The sequence below is a fragment of the Nicotiana tomentosiformis genome, chromosome 9 (genome assembly GCF_000390325.3).
Source record: "Nicotiana tomentosiformis chromosome 9, ASM39032v3, whole genome shotgun sequence".
Lineage (NCBI taxonomy): Eukaryota > Viridiplantae > Streptophyta > Magnoliopsida > Solanales > Solanaceae > Nicotiana > Nicotiana tomentosiformis.
The window spans coordinates 96,849,614-96,857,686 of NC_090820.1; the positions used below are offsets into that span (position 1 = coordinate 96,849,614).

An 8,073-nucleotide genomic window follows, 5' to 3' on the forward strand; every position below is an offset into this window, starting at 1 on the left:
TTTACAACCATGAAGTAAATATGAGATTTTACTCCTTAAATAAATTAACAAATGAATCATGTGCATTCTTTTTCCTCCGAAAGCATCCATGGGTTTAGTCATTGTTTATGCATACAGTTTTTCAGCAATGATAACATGTGCATAATGCAAACATAAAATTTAAGTTAATATATTCAATCAAATAAATAAGAAAAAAATTCAATTTGCTACTATCTAATTCAATTAACACTCCAATTTGTGCTATTTCCATCTCTCTGTGTCATCAGACAGTTTTATACATGCTTGAAAGATAACATATAAGATGTAAACATGTAGATCTAATAACCATTAGCCTATCGAGAACTTAGAACCACGCTATAAAGATTAGAGCTCTCGTTGAAACTCTGACACGACGTTAAAGAATAAACAAGATAGATAAGCGTAGATCAATGTAAAGAATATCTCATGTCTTTCAACTACGTCTACATTAGCAAGGAATCAAATAAAAGTTTGCTTCCCTGTAGCAATGTGTTACTTGAAACCTCCCTAAAGCCATCAGTTGGTTATTCTGCAGAATTAAGCTCTCGATCTGCCACATACATAGAGTGTCGCTGCCATCCTTGAAAAGAACATATACCCAAAATCTAAGGAATACATAAGAACAATCAATGTAAATCACAGTTTTATAGTGAAAAAATAACTTACAGCTACACGGCTTCAACATTGCCATCTTTTGGAAGAACCCTCTTCCATAACTATTGTTGTTTGAAGAGGTCTTCCTCAACTCCTTCGCCATCTTTCTTTTCTCTCTCGAGCAAAAAATTATAAATTGAGAAGCACATCCCCAGTGTTAGAGCAGCAAATGGCATGAATATTCAAGCCTTCACAAATGAGCATCAAAACGACTGGATTGATGATAGGGACATGAGCAAAGATATGCTCGTCTCCCATCATGCGCCTAACGCTCTAATCTCTTCGGCGTATGATTCTTCAATCCACTCAGAAGGCCATGAGAGCATTGAATAGCAGCCTATGAGGGGGATGGCAAATTCCATGCCAATATAGGCACTCTTTTGGCTCATTTGAATGATATGGTCTCCTACCAAACGGAAGAGACCTAGCAAGGAAACCTGGAAAAATCTGAGAAAAGTGATATCAAGTTACATATGCTATATTTCAGTTAATAAAAATTGATTATATATATATATATATATATATATATATATATATATATATATATATATATATAAGAAAATCTAAATAAGAAAGAAATGAAGAAGTCCATGCCTCTAAAATCATGCCTAAACATGCCGAGGCTATAAATAAGAAAGCTGGTAAAGACCCAAACTATTGCCGCTAAAAGGTGTGACAATTAACGACAATTATCCGCCGGCAATTGAAGTGGCCACTAAAAGCTGTTAAGGAATATCTTAGTTCATACATTCAGGGGCAATTGTTATTGTCGGTAAAGACAACTTACTGCCGTAATGGTGACTTCTTTTATTAACATCTTTTGTTATGGTTAACATATATCCAATTTATTGCCAGTAAAAGCTTAACAGCATTTGCTATGGCCTAAAATGATAAAATAAACACACAACTTTTACTCATTCTAAAAAAATAATATTTCATTACATCCACAAATAAAAATGACAAAATTCTTAACTTTAGAGTTTCGACACCGTAAAATAAATAGTACACAGCTTGAATAAGTAATTAATCCAATCTTTCTTCCCCAGCTTGGTCACCCCACTTGCTTTTCAGACCCTTGTTTCGTAAACCCACAAGCTCCATAGCCCGCAAATTAACAAATTTGATAGCCCGCCATTCAGTTCATCAGATATATTATCTCTCACCTCCAGTACAATATATACTTCAGATTGTGTTCCAATGCGCCAAAAACCTGTCTGACTAGCCTACTAAAGCATGTCAATGTTGGATCCATACTCAGTGCCTACCCCAACGAGACTCCTTCAGCGGATTAATGGCAAAAGTTTTCTAGAATATAGAATTAAGATACTAAACATTTTAATTTAGTAGAATACTTAATTTCACTCCTAGAATGCTCCTAACAGTTAAAGTAAACACATGAAATATTTTAGATCCACTTAAAACCACTTCATTGAAACATCAAACAAGAGGCAGTAGTGAGTGGTTTATTCCTCGTGAACATACCATAGTGTGAAACTTAAATATGCTAGTTTCATTGAGACAAGCTTTATTTTTTTTCCTCTAGGCATTGATAGACTACATGAAAGTGATAGCAGTAGAAAATTACAATACAAGTTTAGATTATAGCTACAAAGCCAATTTATGAGTTTAAAGCCCAACTATTCTGTACTTTGAACAACCTTTAATCAAAAAGGTTCAGAGAAGGAGCAAGTAATTCAACTAAGTCAGCAACTTTCTGATAAAAAATTACATATAAATTCCACTCTTCAATGCAGTAAACGCCATCGATTTCAAGATTCATTTTCCTTAGCGGCACATTACAGTAAGGCATACTAATAAGTAGGCTTTGTTCCAGTAAAAACTTCAATATTTTTAGCATTAGAAGACTGCTTGAAATTTTCAATTATGTGTAAGAATATACTTTCTTTCTCCTTTTAAATTTTTTAATATATTAATTGACAAAGTAAACACAGTGAAGTATATTTAAGCTTTTATAAATACTAGAATTCATATAACTTACCATGGAAGAGGTAACTTTCAATAAACATATGGCATATAAGTCCAGTCATCCACTCCTAACAACTTTAAATTTGTACATAAGCTTAATAACCAGTTGACTAAAGACTAGTACCTGAATTTGAAGTTTGGACAGTTCAGCAGCTAGAAATGCAAAATCCATAAAATAATCATCTCATGACATCACCTACACTCACGAAATCATTTTCTTTACCTTTTTTCAAAATAAAAGAAAATTAGATAACTTTGGAACTGAACTAGCTAGATGAATGTCAGAAAATGGAATTTGATGTAAAGCAAAGTTGGTATACATGCAATCAAATTACTTACACCAACCATTTGAACATAATATAGTTGAAAAAACATCTTCTATCTCAAGAGAATTGATGCAAACGATGAATATATCAAATAACTTGCACTAACAGTTTGGACATAAGATACCTTACAAGTTTTGGCTTGATAAATGACGAATGTCGATGTTATGCATATAAGATACCAACTAAATAGTTTAATAAGTAAATTGAAGTGTTATGCCATGAAGATAAGAATCCAAGATTATTATTACAGAATGATATAGATACATGCATATCTCTATATATCTTGAAAGGGTAGTCGCAGGCGCATAAACAAAACAAGACGGATAGAATAACTTCAATTACTAGAATAACTTTTCAATAAAAAATAGAGTAATATGGTTTCAACCTTCAATATTTAAGAACAGAATATGAAATTACCTTCTAATTCTTCTTTATATGAGAGCACTCGAGAAGACAACCATGAATGTTTCTGTTCAAACAAGGTAAATATTCAATTATCATGAGTTAGTAAGTGAAGAAAAACTAGTCTGTCAACAATTCATGTCTAACGAACAATACAAAGAACTAGATCAAATAGCTTAAAAAATATATTGGTTAGGATCTATTCTCTCAAACCTAAATCAAGTTGCATTACTGCAGATATTTGGACATCTTTTATCAGATGTAGTAACCTGATTATATTAGGAACAATACAAGAATAAATTTTCACCTCAAAGATATAATAATGAACTAGACATTAATCCAAAAACTCATTATCAATAAAAAGGGAGAACTTACTTTTTTAGAGGATGGCACAAGACAGCGAAGTATGAAGTCTTAAAAAACATCCCTATATTGTGAATTCTCCTTCACCCATTGTGAATGAAATTATTTGTAATAAAATTGCACTCATGAGAAGCAATTTAAATGCATATCAATTTGATTTTACATCAAAAGGGTCCGCCCTCAACAAACTTTAAGAAACTTACCCATATTGGGAATCCAATTACCAAATGAAATCTTCATATTTCCAGAAACCAAATTCCCCAAAATATATCTCAAACTTTACCTACTTCTCATATTTGCATCAATTTTATGCATAAAATTAGAGTAGGGTAAGTCTAGATTGAACCTTTCTACTATAGATATTGGAGAAAAGTGAAAGTGTTGAGACCTATGAGACCTACAAGCAAAGGAAGAAGAACAAAGTAGGCCAAAAGTACAAAGAAACAACAAAAGAGCAATGGATTTTGACTAGTAAAGAAACCCTAACCCATGACCAATGAAACCTATATTTAATCTAATTGGAATAAGAATATACAGAAGGGCGGCCTTCTTCTGCACTCACTACAAACAGAAAATCAATGTTTACGCACTTCAGCTTTGCATTTCACGAGCACAAGGGTCATCAAAATCAAAATCAAGAGGAACAGAGAGAGAGAGAGATCTATAGAGTAGAGATAATTACCTAGTGATGGTGGCTGGTGGTGGTGAGAAAGATGAGTTAAGCGCCGACGATGATGGGAGAGAGAGGGGGAGGCATCTGCTCTATCTTGCGGCTTATTATGGGTGAATGTATTTGTACCCACGTGTAACGACAAAGCCGGTCGTTTCGAGAGTTCTAGCATTGTTCCTATTTACTGCTCCATTTATACTTTATACTTAGTGAATTGAGATACTTAGTCTCTTAAATAGAATTCTGTGTAAACGATCCCGGATCGATCTATGTGTAAACGATCCCGGATTCGAATTCTGATGATTCCAGTAGTTCCGTATAGTGATTTTGGACTTAGGAGCGTATTCGAAAAATTATTTGGAGTTTTGTAGTGGAATTAGGCTTGAAATGGGGAAAGTCGAATTTTTGGGAAGTTTTAGGGTTGACTTTTTGATATCGGGGGTCAGATTCCGATTCCGAAAGTTACAGTAGGTTCGTGGGGTCATTTATGACTTGTGTGCAAAATTTGAGGTCAATCGGACGTGATTTGATAGGTTTCGGCGTTGTTTGTAAAATTTGAAAATTTTGAAGTTTCTTAGGCTTGAATCCGTGTGTAATTCGTATTTTCGATGTTGTTGGAGGTGATTTGAAGATTCGATTAAGTTCGTATGATGTTATAAGATTTGTTGGTATGTTTGGTTGAGGTCCCGGCGCCATCGGGTTGATTTCGGGTGGTTAATGAATTGATTTTTGAGTTGATGAAGCAGCTGAAGTGCTGGTGCTACTGGTATAATCGCACCTGCGGAGTGGGCACCGCAGGTGTGCGCACGCAGAAGCATGGAATGAATCGCAGAAGCGACCAAGGAAGAGTTGGGAAGAGGTCGCAGGTGCGAAGACTTTCTCGTACCTGCGATGGTCACAGAAGTGGGCTGAAGGGCGTAGGTGCGGCGTGTGCAGAAGTGCAGAGACGTGCGCAGATACGAGGTTGAGCCGCAGGTGCAATGGGTTTTCCACACCTGCGATAGGCACAGATGCGGTCTTGTAGCCGCAGGTGTGAAATACCTGGGCAGAAGGTTTATAAACAAGGGTTCGCGATTTTAGTCTTATTTCAACATTTTGGACTTGGACTTAGGCGATTTTGGATAAGATTTTCAAGGGAGTTATTGAAGTAAGCTTCTTATACTCGTTTTAGATCATAAATCTTGTTTCCCACTGATTTTTCCACCTAATTAGCGAGATTTTAAAGTAAAATTTGGGGATTTAGGGCTTGAAAATTGGAGAGTGGATTTTGGGGATTTGGATGACCAAATGGTGTCGGATTTTGATGAATTTTGTATGGTTAGACTCGTGAGTGAATAAGCTTTCGGATTTTGTGACTTTTGTCGGATTTCGAGACGTGGGCCCGGGGGACCGGGTTTGGGCTGATTTCAGATTTTGGCTATAATTTTGTATTTTTATTGTGAAATTAATTCCTTTAGCCTATATTGATTATGGTGTACTACTTGTGGCTAGATTCGGGATGTTGGGAGACGGATTTGAGAGGCAAGGGCATTTTGGAGTAGAATTTAGCCCGAATTGAGGTAAGTAACACTTTCAAACTTGGTTATGAGGGTTTGAAACCCCTAATTATGTGTTGTGTGATTGGTATTGAGGTGACGCAAATGCCAAGTGACGGACGTGCATCGTGAGAATTGTGATCTGGTTGTCTCCATGGCACCGTATAGTGGTTTTATCTTGTCGATACACGTGTATTCATCATGTGATAAAGTAATTGAGCTGTCACTCATGCTAGATATCATGTTTAGGCTTTATGCCGATACTGTTTGGACTCATAGTGGCCGTTTCTTGTTGTTGTCTTACCGATTTCATTGATATTTCATACTCAGTCATATTCATTCATTTCATATCTCATCGCAGTCTCTGTTGTTGTTTATTGATGCATGATATCACTGTTTTCGGGCTAGTATCATGACATTGTGAGTTCGTGAGAGAGAGAATGGAGAGATTGATGACTGAGTGAGGCCGAATGCCTGACTATGAGTGACATTTATGGAATCGGGCTGCACACCGCAGTGGTGATACTGATTTATGATAGCGCTTGGGCTGAAGGAGCCTCTCCGGAGTCTGCACACATCCCCAGTGAGCGCGGTTGATATTATATGGTGATGAATCTTCTCCATAGGACTGGATTGTCTTTCCTCGGTACTGGTGACTTATAGTCAGTGATATATATGTTCTGTGATGGATCTTCCCTGGGCCGTATAGGCCATATACAGTACCGAGTGGTTGATTATTTGAGAGTGTGAATCTGGAGATGGATCTTCTCTATAGGGCTGGATTGGCTTTCCTCAGTACTAGGTGACGTATAGTTAGTGATATATATATATATATATATATATATATATATATATATATATATATATGTGTGTGTGTGTGTGTGTGTGTGTGTGTATGTGTGTTCCGGGATGGATCTTCCCCGGGCCGTATGAGCCATATACAGTACCGAGTGGTTGATTATTCGAGAGTGTGAGCATATGAGGTTGTCAGCATGGTGCATCACATACAGCATTGCATTGGCATGGTAGAGGTTGAGGAGTTATATTTTTCATATCATTTAGATTGATCCATTTTACTGTTTTAAGATATCTATTGAACTTGAAAGCATGTCTACATTTCTGCACTATTATTTCTGTATTGAATTGTGCCGGTTGAGTTCGTCACTACTTTCAGCCCACAGTTTGGGTTTGTTACTTACTGAGTTGGTTGTACTCACGTTACACCATGCACCTCGTGTGCAGATCCAGGTACTTCTGGTTACGGCGGCTGCTGATTAAGGAGATAGGATCTCAGAGACTATCGAGGTAGCTACATGGCGTTCGCAGGCCTTGACTCTCCTTCATTATCTTTATCTGTACTTTAGTTTTTACTCCTTAGACATTGTAGTAGATTGTATTCTGACATCGATGCTCATGTACTCGGTGACACCCCGATTTTGGGATAGATTGTATTGTGTTGCGGGTTTATTTCAGTTTTAAAGAGCGTTTTTCTTAAATATTAAATTGTTTTCGCCTATATTTTAAAGTTTTTACTGTGTTGAGATAGTTGAGTAGCGGCTTGCCTAGTTTCACAATAGGCGCCATTACGACGATTGGTTTTTGGGTCGTGACGGCGGTAAAGGGAGAGAGCATTTTACGAGAAAAAACTTGAGGGGGAAGGAAATTAGCAAAATAGGCTTTTAATTTAGTAACCTTTACTGACTATTACTTTGAATCGCTGGTAAAAAGGCATGATTTTTGGCAAATGTTCAATTGTCGCTTGTGCTTGTGCAGAGAGAATTGTTTTATCAGTAATTGGCTAATTGCTGATAAATGATTGCCGCTAAAAGGCTTTTTTGTGGTAGTGTTTTGTGCTAGTACTTCCCCATAGCACCATGGAGTTATAAGCAAGGGAAATTCACTTTAGCGCCTTTTCAACATTAATCTCACTCAATATAATGTGAATCACATGCAAGATTGTAACTAGTTTAAGTGTGACATGCAATATGAAGCACAAAAGATTTTAAACAATATATTCTGATATTTCCTATTTTACAACATAACAAATGCTAATAATGGTTAGTTGGATAATACTAACCTTGAACACTCATATTTCCAGCAACTAATTTGGCACAAGCCA

General features: G+C 36.4%; 1 long non-coding RNA gene across 3 annotated transcripts; it reads right to left on the reverse strand.

Annotated features, from left to right (window-relative positions):
* Positions 1-1,560: 1,560 nt before the first annotated feature.
* LOC104086381 (uncharacterized) lies at positions 1,561-4,587 on the reverse strand. Of its 3 annotated transcripts, none has more exons than XR_684070.4 (3): positions 4,432-4,587; positions 3,402-3,453; positions 1,561-2,854 (listed from the first exon to the last, which is right to left on the reverse strand). It is a non-coding gene; the product is annotated as an uncharacterized lncRNA (long non-coding RNA). The 3 variants fall into 3 exon arrangements; XR_011411036.1 differs by having other exon boundaries at positions 1,561-2,881; XR_684069.4 differs by having other exon boundaries at positions 1,561-3,453.
* Positions 4,588-8,073: the final 3,486 nt, after the last annotated feature.